Here is a 14,236-nt window from a genome sequence, read left to right on the forward strand (position 1 = left end):
GTGAGTGCATGGCGGAAGTAGAGTGGTGGCGAAGGCTGGGCCCAAAAGAGGTTTAGCGGTACCACAGTATAGCCACGGGTCGGGGGCCCAAACACTCATAATAAGAAATTATATTACAAATTAAAATGTATGAAGCAGTGTAAGAAAAATATATATTTTAAAAATGGTGCATGTGAATGCGGTAAGCTTTTTTATCACAACAGTCTTAAATTTTTAAAAATCTTGCAAAACTCTTATCCTCCCCCTCACCCTTGATGTTGCATTGGTCTTGGTGAGACTTTGTAGGCCTTGTTAGGTTCTCGTAAACTTGCGAAGTAGGCAATCACGGAGGTAACCCAGGAAACGTAACTGACGGAGCCACGGAGCGATTTCTTATATCTGTCTGCTGTGGTGTGCGCGGGAAAGCGTATAACTTAGGTCGCATGACTCAAAATGTTCCTTTTGCGAAGATTTCGACGTCCTTGCTGGTCGCTGCACTGTCGCCGTTTGGTAAGATTAATATCTCCCTGCAACCGAGATTTCTTGGTTTCGTTTCCTTCGGCGTCCGGGCAGTGCGAAGTTTTTTGCAGCATTGCATTAGGCTTCTCCGTCTTCGTTTGAAGCGTATAACGCTTAACCGCAAGATGAGCCCACGCTGAGTGAGGAAGCGAGACTGAGGCACGTTGCGGCAGCGTGGACTCAACCGTCGGTGTCTTGAAACACCGCTTCCCGCCTGCTTTTACCGGTGAGTGAGCTCTTGTCATTGTCGACTGCTTCTAGCTCAATTGCTTTTTTCGGGCTGCCGTCGCCTGTTTCATAGCTAAATATTTTCGTGCGAACTAGGCTTCATGTTTTCCGGAATATTTACTAACTCGTAGTACACACCTTGCATTTTTAGGTTATGCATGGGTTAAAGGAAAGGCAAGCGAAAACAACTGCTAAAAGTCCTTAAAGAATTGTGCCACCCTTCCTTCGTGTACACAGTATTTTAGTGTTCCAACTCCGGGATTGTTCTTTCTTGTGTCCATAAAGGTTTTATTGTTGCATCTTTCAAAGCTGAAATTGCGTCTTGCAAAGCTGAAAACTTTTATTCAGATATTGGAGGCTCATGTACAGCGTATGTGATTATGCACACCTCTACAATCATTGAAGTGGGCTAGTGGAGTAATCATTACCTCTCTTCTTGATGTTTACGTCGCTAACAAAGGTAACAAAAGCATGTTTTCCTCCTTTTTCGACAACTGTCTGTGAGTTAATTTTATTGGAGCTTATTGCATGGTTTCGATGTTCAACAACTAGTATAGGAAACGGGCAAGCGATATGATGCACATCACTTTGAGTTTTCGCTCTTTGCGTGAGATCTTCAAGGTGACAGTGCACATATAAAATTATAAATGATTTATGCAAACTCTAAGCCTTCTTATTTCATTGAAACTGGTAGCGTATAACGAATTGAAGTGCTAAGCAGAACTTCAACAGAAAGCATTTTTCCTCCCCGAGTGATGCCGTATCTTAACCGCATGGTGTGGAAGTTGCAGTTGTTTGAAAATTAATAGCTACCGGGATATTGATACGTCTCCTTCCTTCTTCGAAATGTCACTTCAGGTGCCTTGAATGAACGCAGCAGCCACATGGGTGCTTCACCGTCCAGTCTAAGCTGAAATTCGTAGCTCTATCAGAAAGAAGAGTCAGGTGCGAAGGATTGTAAGCATTGTGGATACCTCTCTGGGAAATGGTGATAATACAGGGCGAATTGCTTTAATAGGTGCCATGACCATTGAAACAGTTACAAAGGGGTGCATTGAAGCCTGTCCAAAATCACTGCAACTCATCACAGAATGTGATTGCTATTTCCAATCTTTAAATACAGTGCAAGAAAGGATGGGACAGAAATATGCTACAGTATCTTCATTGTGTGCATTACAGATGCAGGCGCCGCCCAATTTTTGGCAGAGTAAAGCGCAGACCCACGGCAGTGCTTTGATAGAAGTTCATTGTAAGGGTGATTTTGCTTTAGGGGCTTAGAAAATGTTTTGCGCATTGTTTAGTTTCTGGCTGCGCTTTCGGAACTGCGCTATATCTATATTTTGTTCTTGCATTACTTCCTGTTGTCGCAGCAGACCACACGTACGTTCGGACCAGCACGCCACCTGCATAAACAAACACGGCTAGAGAGCTTGCAGCCTGCATGCTGAATCATCCCCGTGAGCCCTCGCGCAAAATTTAACCGCTTTCTTTTGAAGGTTGGTGTTGCAAAAATTACGACGCTTTCACACTGGCATGCATTTCTTGGTTTTGTAAGGATATATGCATATGTGCGGCCCCGACAGCTACTAATTGCTCTGCTGCTTATGCTTGATCTTGCAGGATCTTTCACCAGCTCCAGCAATGAGTGGCGGCCACTTTACAAGCTCAGAGCCAAGCTCAGACAGCTCTGTGACCGCAACAAGGGACTGTAAGGACGGCTGCTCTAGCGTCGCAACACCTTAGAGTGTCAATAGGAAACTGGAAAAAACCGGGAGATCAAGATCGCAGTGCACAGTGTCCTACAAATCTAGATTCACCACATGCAATAAGAATGTAGTTTACCACATTCCGTTGAATTGTGGTAGAAACTACTACGGGCAGACAGGCAGATGTTGTCTAAACGCACGCCTTAAAGAGCGCTCTAACTCTTCGGCGGGGTAGGCCAATTTCAATCTGGCATTACACTGCCAGTATCGGGAATGCAGGTCGGATGGCAACGCATATGTGTGTATACCTGACTTGCATGAGACATCAGTTGTGTAAAGAGTAATCAAGAAATCTGCCGAAAGATTGTCGAGGCTTACTATATCCGTAAAGCGAAAGACACGTGTGTAGCGAATCCGTCGGTTAGTCTTCACAAGAAAGGAGTTGCATTCTTAGATAATGGGTTAGAGCAACGGTGAACGATGTTTGATGTCCGCCCTCTGACTGCTGGGGGGTCATGTGTGCGCGCTCACCTTTGTGCGAGTCTTCGTTTATCCTTTTCCTTCAATAAACTATCAGTTACTAGCCCAGCCTTCATCCTGTGTGAACCATGTTTTCTGTTTATCGTATTTTGGCTGGTTTATATTATGATCCAATACCACCTCGCCCAGTCGACAGCCTTGCTGTACCTTAGAGTGTTACGAGATGACTATATGAGATAATGAGGTGGCTGTATTTTAACATACAGTGCAGTGATAAGAAATGTTCAATATAATGTAAGATGGGGGGTTTATTCGGCAGATCAGCAGGACTCGATCAGCAGGACTGGGCAGATCAGCGGCGAATACAGCGGCAACGAACACTGTCACGCGCAGCGATCACGATGCCACTGGCTGGAATGTTCCTCGTGCACTTCTTCCTCTTGACAGTCACCCGCGGGACAAGGAGGAGACATCTTGGCGACTTACGGCGTGAGCAAGGCGGCAGGGTCGTAATAGGGTTTGAGGCGCTGGATTTGAACAATCTCGCGTCCGTGCCGGCGTAGATCATGGGACGGCGTAACAGGTTCCACCACATAATTAACCGGAGAAGTGCACTCCAAAACTCGGTATGGCCATGGTATTTAGCAAGAAATTTTGAAGAGTGTCCAGGAGCATTGGAAGGTATCCACAACTACACAAGAGCACCAGACGAGAAGTCCGGTGTCGAGTGTTGGCTGTCATGGTTGGATTTATGGCGGTACTGGGTGTTAGCCGTAAATGCGCGGGCAATTTGTCGGCAGTCTTCGGCATACTGGGCTGCTTGAGATGCAGGAGTACACTCTGATATGTCTGGCTGACACGGGGGTATGGTGTCGATTGTAGCAGAGGGGTGGCGGCCGTAGAGGAGAAAAAAAGGAAAGAAGCCAGTAGTAGACTGCGTTGCGGTGTTGTATGCGTACGTGACATACGGAAGGACGAGGTCCCAGTTTGAGTGGTTGGAGGAGACGTACATAGAGAGAGGATGATAGGCAGAGGTGGTTCTATGAATAATGTTTCACTTGGTGAGCAAGGCTTTCACAGCGTCGCTCAAGAAAACGCGTCCTCTGTCGCTGAGCAGCTCTCCAGGTGCGCCATGGCGAAGATCCAATCGCTGCAATATGAAGGAAGCTACTTCTGGCGCTGTGGCAGATGGAAGTGCGGCAGTTTCTGCATACCTAGTCAGATGATCAACGGCTACAATAGCCCAGCGGTTGCCGGCCGCAGTGTAGGGCAGCGGGCCGTACAAATCAATGCCGGCGCGGTCGAAAGGACGTGGTGGGCCGGGTAACGGCAGCAACTTTCCAGCAGAAGGTTAAGGAGATAGCCTGCGACGTTGACAGGTGAGGCATGAGCGAACGTACGAAGTTGTACATGCCCCGCCAGTAGTAACGCAGCTGAAGACGAGTGTATGTCTTGAAGACCGGATTGCGGGTCAGCGTGGAAATAGTCACAGATTTCCGAACGTAGCTGCCGGGGAATAACTAGCAACCACTTGCGGCCATCTACGCAGTAGTTGCGGCGGTAGAGGAGGTTATCACGAATGGCGAAGTGGGAAGCATGGCGGCGGAGAGCACGCGATGGAGAAGCAGCTGTAGGATTGGAGATAAAATCGAGGATAGAATTCATCCAAGGATCTTGTCGCTGCGCTGACGGCATGTCATTGATGTGAAGCGGTGGCGGGCAATCGTCGGAAGAGGAAACACTTGCGACCACAGCTGTAAGGGGGCAGCGGGAAAGTGCATCGGCGTCGTGATGCTTGCGGCAGGAGCGGTAAACAACGCGGACATCGTATTCCTGAAGGCGAAGAGCCCATCTTGCCAGTCTGCCGGACGGGTCTTTCAGTGAGGAAAGCCAGCAAAGCGCGTGGTGTTCCGTCAGTACGTCAAAAGGGCGACATTAGAGGTAAGGGCGGAATTTAGTAAGAGCCCAAATAATCGCTAAGCACTCTTTTTCAGTGACAGAGTAATTGGATTCAGCCTTCGTGAGTGTACGGCTAGCATAAGCGACCACGTATTCAGTATAACCTGATTTGCGCTGAGCGAGCACCGCGCCGAGACCGATACCACTGGCGTCTGTGTGGACCTCAGTAGGCGCTGTTGGGTCGAAGTGACGTAGGACAGGCGGTGCCGTGAGGCTGTGGCGTAAAGCATTGAAGGCATCGTCGCACGCTGGTGACCACGACGAAAGGTCGGAACTGCCGGACAGAAGTTCTGTCAAGGGAGCAGCAATGGAAGCAAAATTCATAATAAAGCGGCGAAAGTAAGAGCACAGCCCGAGGAAGCTACGTAGACCGCTGATGGAAGTCGGTTTTGGAAAGGCTGCTACGGCACGAAGTTTGGCAGGGTCTGGAGATACACCTTTGGAAACAACGTGGCCGAGAATGGTGAGCTGACGGGCGGCAAAACGACATTTTTTTTTAATTCAGCTGCAGTCCGGCATCAGATAGGCAGGTCAAAACGTGCTTCAGACGGCAGAGGTGTGTGTCAAAGTCAGGAGAAAAGACGACAATGTCGTCGAGGTAGCAGAGGCACGTCTTCGACTTTAAGACACGCAAAATGGTGTCCATCATCCGCTCAAATGTTGCTGGAACATTACAAAGGCCAAATGGCAGAACTGTAAATTCGTACAAGCCATCGGGAGTTACAAAGGCAGTTTTGGGGCGATCAGCCGCTTCCAAGGGAACTTGCCTGTACCTGGAACGTAAATCTAGGCAAGAAAAGAGCTCGAAGCCTTGCAAGCAATCGAGAGCGTCGTCGATGCCTGGGAGAGGATAGACGTCCTTTCGTGCAATCTTATTAAGGCGACGATAATCGACACAGAAGCGGATAGAACTATCTTTATGTTTTACGCGGACAACAGGTGACGCCCAAGGGCTGCTTGAGGGCTGAATTACGCCATTCTGGATCATTAAGTCGACTTGCTCTTCAATAGCCTGGCGTTCGGTTGCAGATACACGATAGGGGCGCTGTCGAAGTGGTGCGTGGGTGCCGGTGTCGATGCGATGAGTGACTCTAGATGTTTGACCCAAAAAACTTAGATGAGAGTCGACGGAGGAGTGAAAGTGATGTAGTAGGTTCAAAAGCTGAGTGCGCTGCTCTGGAGGAAGATTGGCGTCGATGGAACGGAGGAACAAGTCTGTAGAAGGGGGAGCGGGCGCAGGTGAAGGGGGGCTGAGCGCAGTTACGGCAGAGTGCGGCGCGTCGTCAGGTTCCTCGGAGATCAGAAGATATGCGATTGGCTGGATACTACCGAGGAATCCACCATGGCGCAAAGCAGTAGGGGAGTTAAATGGGTTAGAGACCCATAACATGGAAAGGCCAGCGGAAATAGCGAGCACAGCGTAGGGCAATGGAAGGCACTTGCGGCGCAGGAAAGTATGGGCTGGTGTGAAGAGAACGGTGTCATCTCTAACAGGGCACAAGCGACACGAAAAAGCACTGAAGAGCAAGGAGGAAGGTCGATATCTTCGGCGACAAGGGCTTTAGCACAGGAATTTGATTGATCAGCGTCTGGTAAGGCATCGGGCACAGTCGAGAACCCTACTTCAGCTCGAGCACGATCGATAATAGCAGCGTGACGCGACAGGAAATCCCAGCCTAAAATTACACCGTGCGAGCAACTTGGCAGCACGACGAACTCAATCGTATAAATGCAATTCTGGATAACTACTCGAGCGGTGCACGCTGCTAAAGGCCTGATATGTTGAGCACTGGCCGTTCGCAACGAAAGTCCCACAATTGGCGTCTTCACTTTCTTTAAAGTGCTACATAGTTTTGCGTCCATTACCGAAATCGCAGCACCAGTGTCAATTAGAGCCATGACAGCGACACCCTCGACGAAAACTTCAATTAGGTTTGCCGGCGACAGATGAGGACTTGGGAAGTTCGACGGGGTTGCAGTTGTCGCCTGAGTAACTGCGGCCTCTAGTTTTCCTCATGTGAAGCGTTCTGTCGACGTCGCATCGGAGAGATAGAGCGGCGTCGCGGCGACGGTGAACGGCGGTCGGACATGGCTGAGCGGTCTGGGGAGAAATGACGGCGGGCTGGAGGCTCAGTAGGCGCGGAATACTGAGGCGTCGGAGACCAGTACCCAGAACCATTAGGTGGTGCCGACACTGGGAGACGGTTGCGGCAATAACGAGAAATGTGTCCAACAAGCCCGCAAGTGTAACAAATCGGCCGGTTATCCGTCGTGCGCCAGGGATTACGTGGTCTTGGAGCTGGTCGAATAAACTGCGCAGGTTCTTGCGCAGGTGCAGGAGGCGGCTGAACGTAGGCAGGTGGCGGCGGAGCATATGTAGGTGGTGGTCGCGCAGAAACATCCGCATATGTTAAGGACGCTGCGACAGGCATGGATTGAGGGGCTGGAGGAAGAGATTCAGCTACCTGTTCTTGAATAATTTGGCGCAAACCGGGAGGTTCTTGATGGCAGGACATAAGGGAGAGCTGTCGAGCAACCTCTTCCCGAATGAAGCTCTTAATTTGTGGCAGGAGCGCAGAATGTTGGCCTGCATCTGTCAGGCCAGCAAGAGACTCAGAGTGCATGGTGTTTGCGCGAGTTAAGGCCCTTTGTTTCCGCAGTTCATCATAACTTTCACACAGTGTGACTTTGACACAGTGTGACCACTTCCGCGACGATGCGGATATCTCGAGCCGACAGCATCTGAAAGGTGTCGTCATCGATGCCTTGCAGAATGTGCTTGATCTTGTCGGCCTCTGACATCTGTGCGTTCACGCGCTTGCACAAGTCGACGACGTCCTCGATATAACTCGTGAAATTTCGCCAACCTGCTGAGACCGCTCACGCAAGCGCTGTTCAGCGCGGAGCATCCTCACAGCCAGACGGCCGAAAACTTCCGAGAAGCTGGCTTTGAACACGGACCATGATGGAATGTCCGCTTCATGGTTCCGAAACCATAGATTGGCTACGCCGGTGAGATAGAAAATCACGTTACTTAATTTCGTTTCCGCGTACCATTTGTTGTAAGCGCGCGCTCTTTCGCAGGATGTGAGCCAGTCCTCGACGTCATGGTCGTCAGTGCCGCTGAAGATAGCGGAGTCTCGCTGGCGGAGGGAGCCGGAAGAGATGATGGCCGAGCCAACTTGTATGGCTTGGTGGTTAACATCTTCAGACATCGCAGGAGGTGGTAATGTGCGGCTGCGGAGTTCCAGGGCGAGAGGATAGATCTTAACCGGAAGCTCCACCAAATGTAAGATGGGGGGTTTATTCAGATCAGCAGGACTCGATCAGCAGGACTGGGCAGATCAGCGGCGAACACAGCGGCAGCGAACACTGTCACGCGCAGCGATCACGATGCCACTGGCTGGAATGTTCCTCGTGCACTTTCTCCTCTTCACAAGATTATTTACTGCCACTATAACGCAAGCCAGCTTCACTGTAAACTGTACCATATGCATCCTTCAGGTGGATCGCATTTTCTTCAAATTATGGTTACTGATCAGAACCAAGTTTGGAGGTTGTACACAGACTCAATATATTGTGGCCGAAGAAGACAAAGTGCAAGCGTTCGGTGAAAAAAGAAGACGCTGATGCGGGCGATCGTTTCGCTGTTCTGGTTTCGCCGCCGCCGTCGCGCTGGTTTCTGCTGCTGCCCTGCGGTCGCTTTCATCGTCCCGTCCTTTTGCTAGGACGTGACATTTGGTGGAGTCGCTGGGTACGAATCCCATGCAGCGCAGCCCTACACGTAATTCGAGCCCAGTTTTAAGTCCAGGCTGCCGAAGTTTCTTAGAATCTGCAGCAGTACCTGAAAGCCGCGCTAGTCGACGCCAATAAGGCCAAGCTCCGGAATTCGGACTCTTGCCGAGGGGAAGACCGCCAGGGCTAACATCACCATGGCCTTCCAGCCGCAGGAAACCTACAGTGCGGCTTCTGTGCGGATCATCTACATGCCAGTGACCCCAAGGACTGTCACCCCGTTTCGTGGCGATGGCCTGGATGATGTTGAAGACTGGGTCCAACATTACGAACGGGTTGCGCGCCACAACGGGTGGAGCCTCGAACTGTGCCTTCAGAATAATATCTGGAGGCAACGGCACGCTACTGGTTCAATAACCACGAGGCATTGCTTACCTCTTGGGAACTCTGTAAGAACGAATTGGTGCGCACGTTTGCCAACCAGCACCGGCGACAGCACGCCGAAGATCTCCTACACGCTCGAATTCAGGGCCCTGCCGAAAGTGTGACAAGCTTTGTAGATGACATGCTGCGCCTCAGTGCTCGCGCCGACCCACAGGCTACTGAGGAAAATAAAGTGCGCGCCTTTATGCGGGGCGTCCGAAACGAGATCTTTGGCGGACTTATACGCGATCCGCCGATTAAAGTAGCCAGTGTCGTGGCCGAAGCGACTAACATTGAGCGCGCATTGGCCACCGGAAAAAACCACTCAGCGGCAGGGCACTTACCCCAACGTCTCTAGCCTTGTCTCATCTGACCATAGGTTTGCTGGCCTCACCGACGTCCGCGAAAGCATTCGAAAAGTCGTGCGCGAAGAGCTCCGGAGGCTTTTCCCAGCTCCTGAGCAGCCTTCACCACTATCCATCGCTACGGCCGTTCGTGAGGAAATGCGACAGGCACTCACATCGGAATCTGTCTCTACTGGGCCAATGGTTGTTGCTGCAGAACAACAGCTGGCTGAAAGTTATGCTGCCGTTCTTCGTCGGCCTCCGCCCGTACCTCACCAGTACCAACGGACTACGGATTCTGGGCCTCGACGCCGTGAATTCCTGGGGCAGCATGGCACATACTCGGAGCCGCGGAGACGACGAAAAGCCGACATCTGGAAAACTGCGGACAGCCGACCGTTGTGTTTCCACTGTGGTGAACCTGATCATATGTACCGCCGCTGTCCATACCGAGATCTCGGCCTGAGAAGATTCAGCCGGAGCGACCGGCTACCTCGTTACGGCGAACAACCCCGAGAAATCCAGGAGTATATTCGACGCACTTCATCCCCGATGCGAACAGATGACCGTGAATATCTTCGACGCACTTCATCCCCGATGCGAACAGATGACCGTGAATATCTTCGACGCTCTTCATCGCCGATGCAAACCGATGACCGTGTATCCATCTCACACTCGCCATGCCGCCCTACCACGCCTCCTTACGGGTCTCGAAGTGAGAGCATGTCTCCTCTTCCTCGTCGGGAAAACGGAGTTCGGCGACGCCTGGAGGTGGCGTTGCCGAATTTGGCCGAAAGATAGAGCCTCCACGTACATTTGACATCACGAACAACGGCACACGCGGAAACGAAAATGGTATGGCGGCCTCTAGTAATGTAGGGTCATTATCGACGGTCACGCGGTCACTGCACTCGTTGACACTGGCGCCGATTACTCGGTGTTCAGCGGAAAATTATGTCGCCGACTTCGCAAGGTGACCACCTAGTGGGATGGGCCTCTGATACTACCTGCAGGAGGTCACCTCGTCGTTCAGTTGGACAATTCACCGCCCGCGTCGAAAATCACCATGAGACATGTCCCGCCAAATTTGTGATCTTAGAAAATTGCTCCAAGGATGTTATTCTCGGAATGAACTTTCTTCGTGAATATGGCGCAGACATCGATGTAGGACAGAATACGTTGACCCTCCTAGCACGTTCTTCATAGCCGAGGTTTCGTAGAGCCACCCCAGTTGCGCTTAAAGTTGATGCCGAGCATGTCACTTGCCACCGCTCTCGACAGTATTTCAACCTGTTCGAGCCAAGACCTCCGCATGTGGCGAAGGCCTCCTGAAAGGAAGTGTACAACTTTTGCTTTCGAGGGGTATTGGTGTTGCGAGAGGAATAGCCAATATTCATGGAGGACGTGCCAACATCTTGATGACGAACTTTAGGAATGAGCCGCAGCACGTGACAAAAGGGGCAGTTATAGCCCATATAGAAGAGATAAGTGACGCTCGTGAGGCTCCTGAGAGGGATATTCCGCCAGAAGTGCACGAGGAAGAAAAACCCTTGCAACTTAACATCGACGAAAAATTTGAGTCGTCACAGACACGCGAATTACTCGTAATTTTGCATCGTTACCGCGATTGTTTTTCAACGACATCCAGGGTTGGCCAGACACCCGTCGCGAAACATAGAATTATTTGAAAATCAAACTAGCGCACTTCAAAACAAGGACACAGAGAGAGAACGACAACACAGCCTGTCACAGTGTTGTTGTTCTCTCTCTGTGTCCTTGTTTTGAAGTGCGCTAGTTTGATTTTCAACATGAATTACCAACTAGCCCGTTCTTCCACCCTTGCATAGAATTATTGTCGATGGCGCGGCCCACCCGATTTGCCAACCGCCGTACCGAGTTTCCCTGAAAGAAAGAGGAGCAATACAGGAACAAGTGCGGGAAATGCTACAAGACGAAGTCATCCAGCCTGCAAAGAGTCCATTGGGCCGCACCAATTGTGCTAGTAAGAAAAAAGACGAGACGCTTCGGTTCTGTGTGGACTACAGGCAACTCAACAAGGTGACAAAGAAGGATGTATATCCACTGCCGCGAATTGACGACGTCCTCGATCGGCTTCGTCGCGCCCGCTATTTTTCGTCTATTAATTTGAAACGTGGATACTGGCAGATCGAAGTGGATGAGCGAGACCGAAAGAAGACTGCGTTTATAACAGCGGATGGCCTTTATGAGTTCAAGGTGATGCCGTTTGGCCTATTTACAGACATTTCAACGCCTCATGGACACTGTGCTCGCCCGACTGAAGGGGCAGACGTGTCTAGATGATGATGATAACAACTTTATTTTTCCCCCAGATAAGGAGGCCCCCAATTCCCGCCCCCGGCACGCAGGCCTAAGGGACGGGAGCAGAGACCTCCGCGATCAGAAGCAGGCAAAGAGGTCTTGACTCTTCGCGGCTTCTTCCGCCAGGCGGATGATTTGTAGTTGTGGAGCAGAGACCTCGCTCCGCAGCAGGGCTTCCCAGGTTTCTCTACAATTTATATTTGTTTTAGCCACTGGGGAGCTAATACATACCCAGATTATATGGTCGAGGATCCCACTCTCCCCACAGTGCTTGCATTTATCGTTTCTCCTGTCGTCCATTTGGACATAATATGCCAAGACCGGGTTTACAAAGTTCCCAGCTTGCAGGCGCTGCCATGCGACCGCCTCCCTATTTTTTAGGCTTTTATCCGGTGGTGGCACTAGTCTGCTGCTTAACCTGTAATTTTGAATAATATCCGTATAATTTTGCAGACGCTCGTCCATGTTCCGGCAATCGGGCGGCTCCACTTACCCGAAAGTAGAGAGCTCGGGCTAACCCGTGAGACGCTTCGTTGCCAGGAACGGACGTGTGTGCAGGGGTCCAAATTAGGCGAACTTTCCTGTTTAGTCGTCTACTGGCCAGAATCCTTGCCGCTTCCGGCGAGACCCTACCCTTTCCAAAATTCCAAATAGCCGTTTTGCTATCACTGATTATGAAATTGGCTTGCGTTCCGAAGTAAGCGAGCGCTATTGCAACTTCTTCAGCTGTTTCGGCGTTGCGGCTTCTAATGGTGGAGGCTGATACCGGGGCACCTCGGCCGTTGACTACCGCCCCCGTTTTGCCACTTGCCGCATCCACGTATGCAACCGACTTGCTGTCCATCGAATCGAAGCGTCTGATTTGTGCTTATGCTCTCTTCTCCCTCCTCTCTGTGTTGAATATGGGATGCATGTTACGAGGGAGGGGGGAATGACTAGACTTTCTCGGCAGTCCTGTGGGATACCCGATTTTTCTCGCAGTCCCCTATCTGTCTGCAGGCCTACCATTTCGAGTATAGTTCTGCCCGTGGTCGGTCGACTTAATCTTTCCAGCTGCGAAACTCTGACAGCCTCCGCTATTTCGTCCCAGCTATTGTGCACTCCCATTGAAAGGAGCTTCTCTGCGGATGTGGTAATTGGTAAGCGCAGGGCCCTCTTTATACACCGTCGAATGAGAGAGTCTAACCTCTTCTTCTTCTCCGACCTGATATTTAAGAACGGCGTGGCATAGCTCACGCGACTTAGTACGTAAGCTTGGATGAGTTTAAGCAAGCTTCTTTCCTTCAGACCTCGTCCTTTCAACGCGATTCTTCTAAATATTCCAATGGCTTGTATGGCGAATCCCTCTAGCTTTCCGATTGTTCCATCATTATATCCATTTTCCTGAATGAATAGTCCTAAGATGCTAATTTATTCTACCTTTAGAACTGGTTTTCCTTCTACTTTATTGTCAAATTCCCAGCTGCGCTTGCATCGGAGTGACTTTGGGTTATACACGAATAATTCTGATTTTTGCGGCCAGCATGATAGACCCCTACTGGCAGCGTAGTCTACGACAGTGTCCGCCGCCGCCTGCAGGCGCTCCTCAATGCTCGCATCACTACCCTGGTTAACCCAGAGATTGATGTCATCCGCATAAATACTGAAATTTAGCCCCTTTATGCTCCTCAGTGCTTCTTGGAGGCCCCTCATCGCCACGTTGAAAACGAACGGGGAGAGAACTGAGCCCTGCGGCGTCCCCCTGCTCCCTAACTTCACTGTGGGGGACTGAATGTCTTGAAACGTTATGCAGGCAGTTCTGTTTGACAAGAAGTCCTTGATGTACTCATATGTTCGTTCACTTGCTCCGATTTCTTGGAGACCGTGGAGGATCGCTTCGTGTTTAACTTTGTCAAAAGCCTTTGTCAAGTCAAGGCCGAGAATCACATTGGCGTCTCTAGAACGCGAGTCGATTATGTCTGAAGGCCTCGCGTTCCAAAAAAACGGGTCCGCGAGCCATGGTCTCGCCCGACGAGTGACAAATCCAGTCTCTTAAAACACCGGTTTATTCCGGATAAGCAAAAAAAGCAAAACAAAGAAACATAAGACGCTACTACGCTGAGAACAGGCTGTTCATGCGCGCAACAATAGAACACCAACGGAAAGCGGGAAGAACGTCAGGACCTTACCGCGGAGAAACAAAACACACTGCGGAGCGAATAAAGCGAGCAATTGGGCCAAAGCGCTAACGGCGACACAAGAAAGATTGCCCCCGCGGGATAGCAACTCACAGGAATACGCCTAGGCTGTTCCTGCAGGCACTGCCATAGAGAAAGGGATTGGAAAAGAGCGGACATTCCCATAGGGCCCAGCGGCCCATTTGACTGTAGTGCACCAAGCGGCCGGCGGCAACTACTTCCGGTCTTGCTGAAAGGCGCGTTATTTGAAGGCTAGCATGCGCTGCGCCCTTCCCTGCCCTTTTGGCACATTATTTTGGTTTTACACGGTCTGCTAGTGTTTCTATTTATGCTCAGCATGAATAAC

The 14,236-nt window shown here is 50.6% G+C and overlaps 1 pseudogene; it reads left to right on the plus strand.

The window, feature by feature from the left end:
• Positions 1–8,803: 8,803 nt before the first annotated feature.
• Positions 8,804–10,174, plus strand: LOC146187788 (uncharacterized; annotated as a pseudogene).
• Positions 10,175–14,236: the final 4,062 nt, after the last annotated feature.

Source organism: Amblyomma maculatum, chromosome 5 (assembly GCF_055883805.1).
Source record: "Amblyomma maculatum isolate TAMU_Amacu chromosome 5, ASM5588380v1, whole genome shotgun sequence".
In the NCBI taxonomy this organism is placed as follows: domain Eukaryota; kingdom Metazoa; phylum Arthropoda; class Arachnida; order Ixodida; family Ixodidae; genus Amblyomma; species Amblyomma maculatum.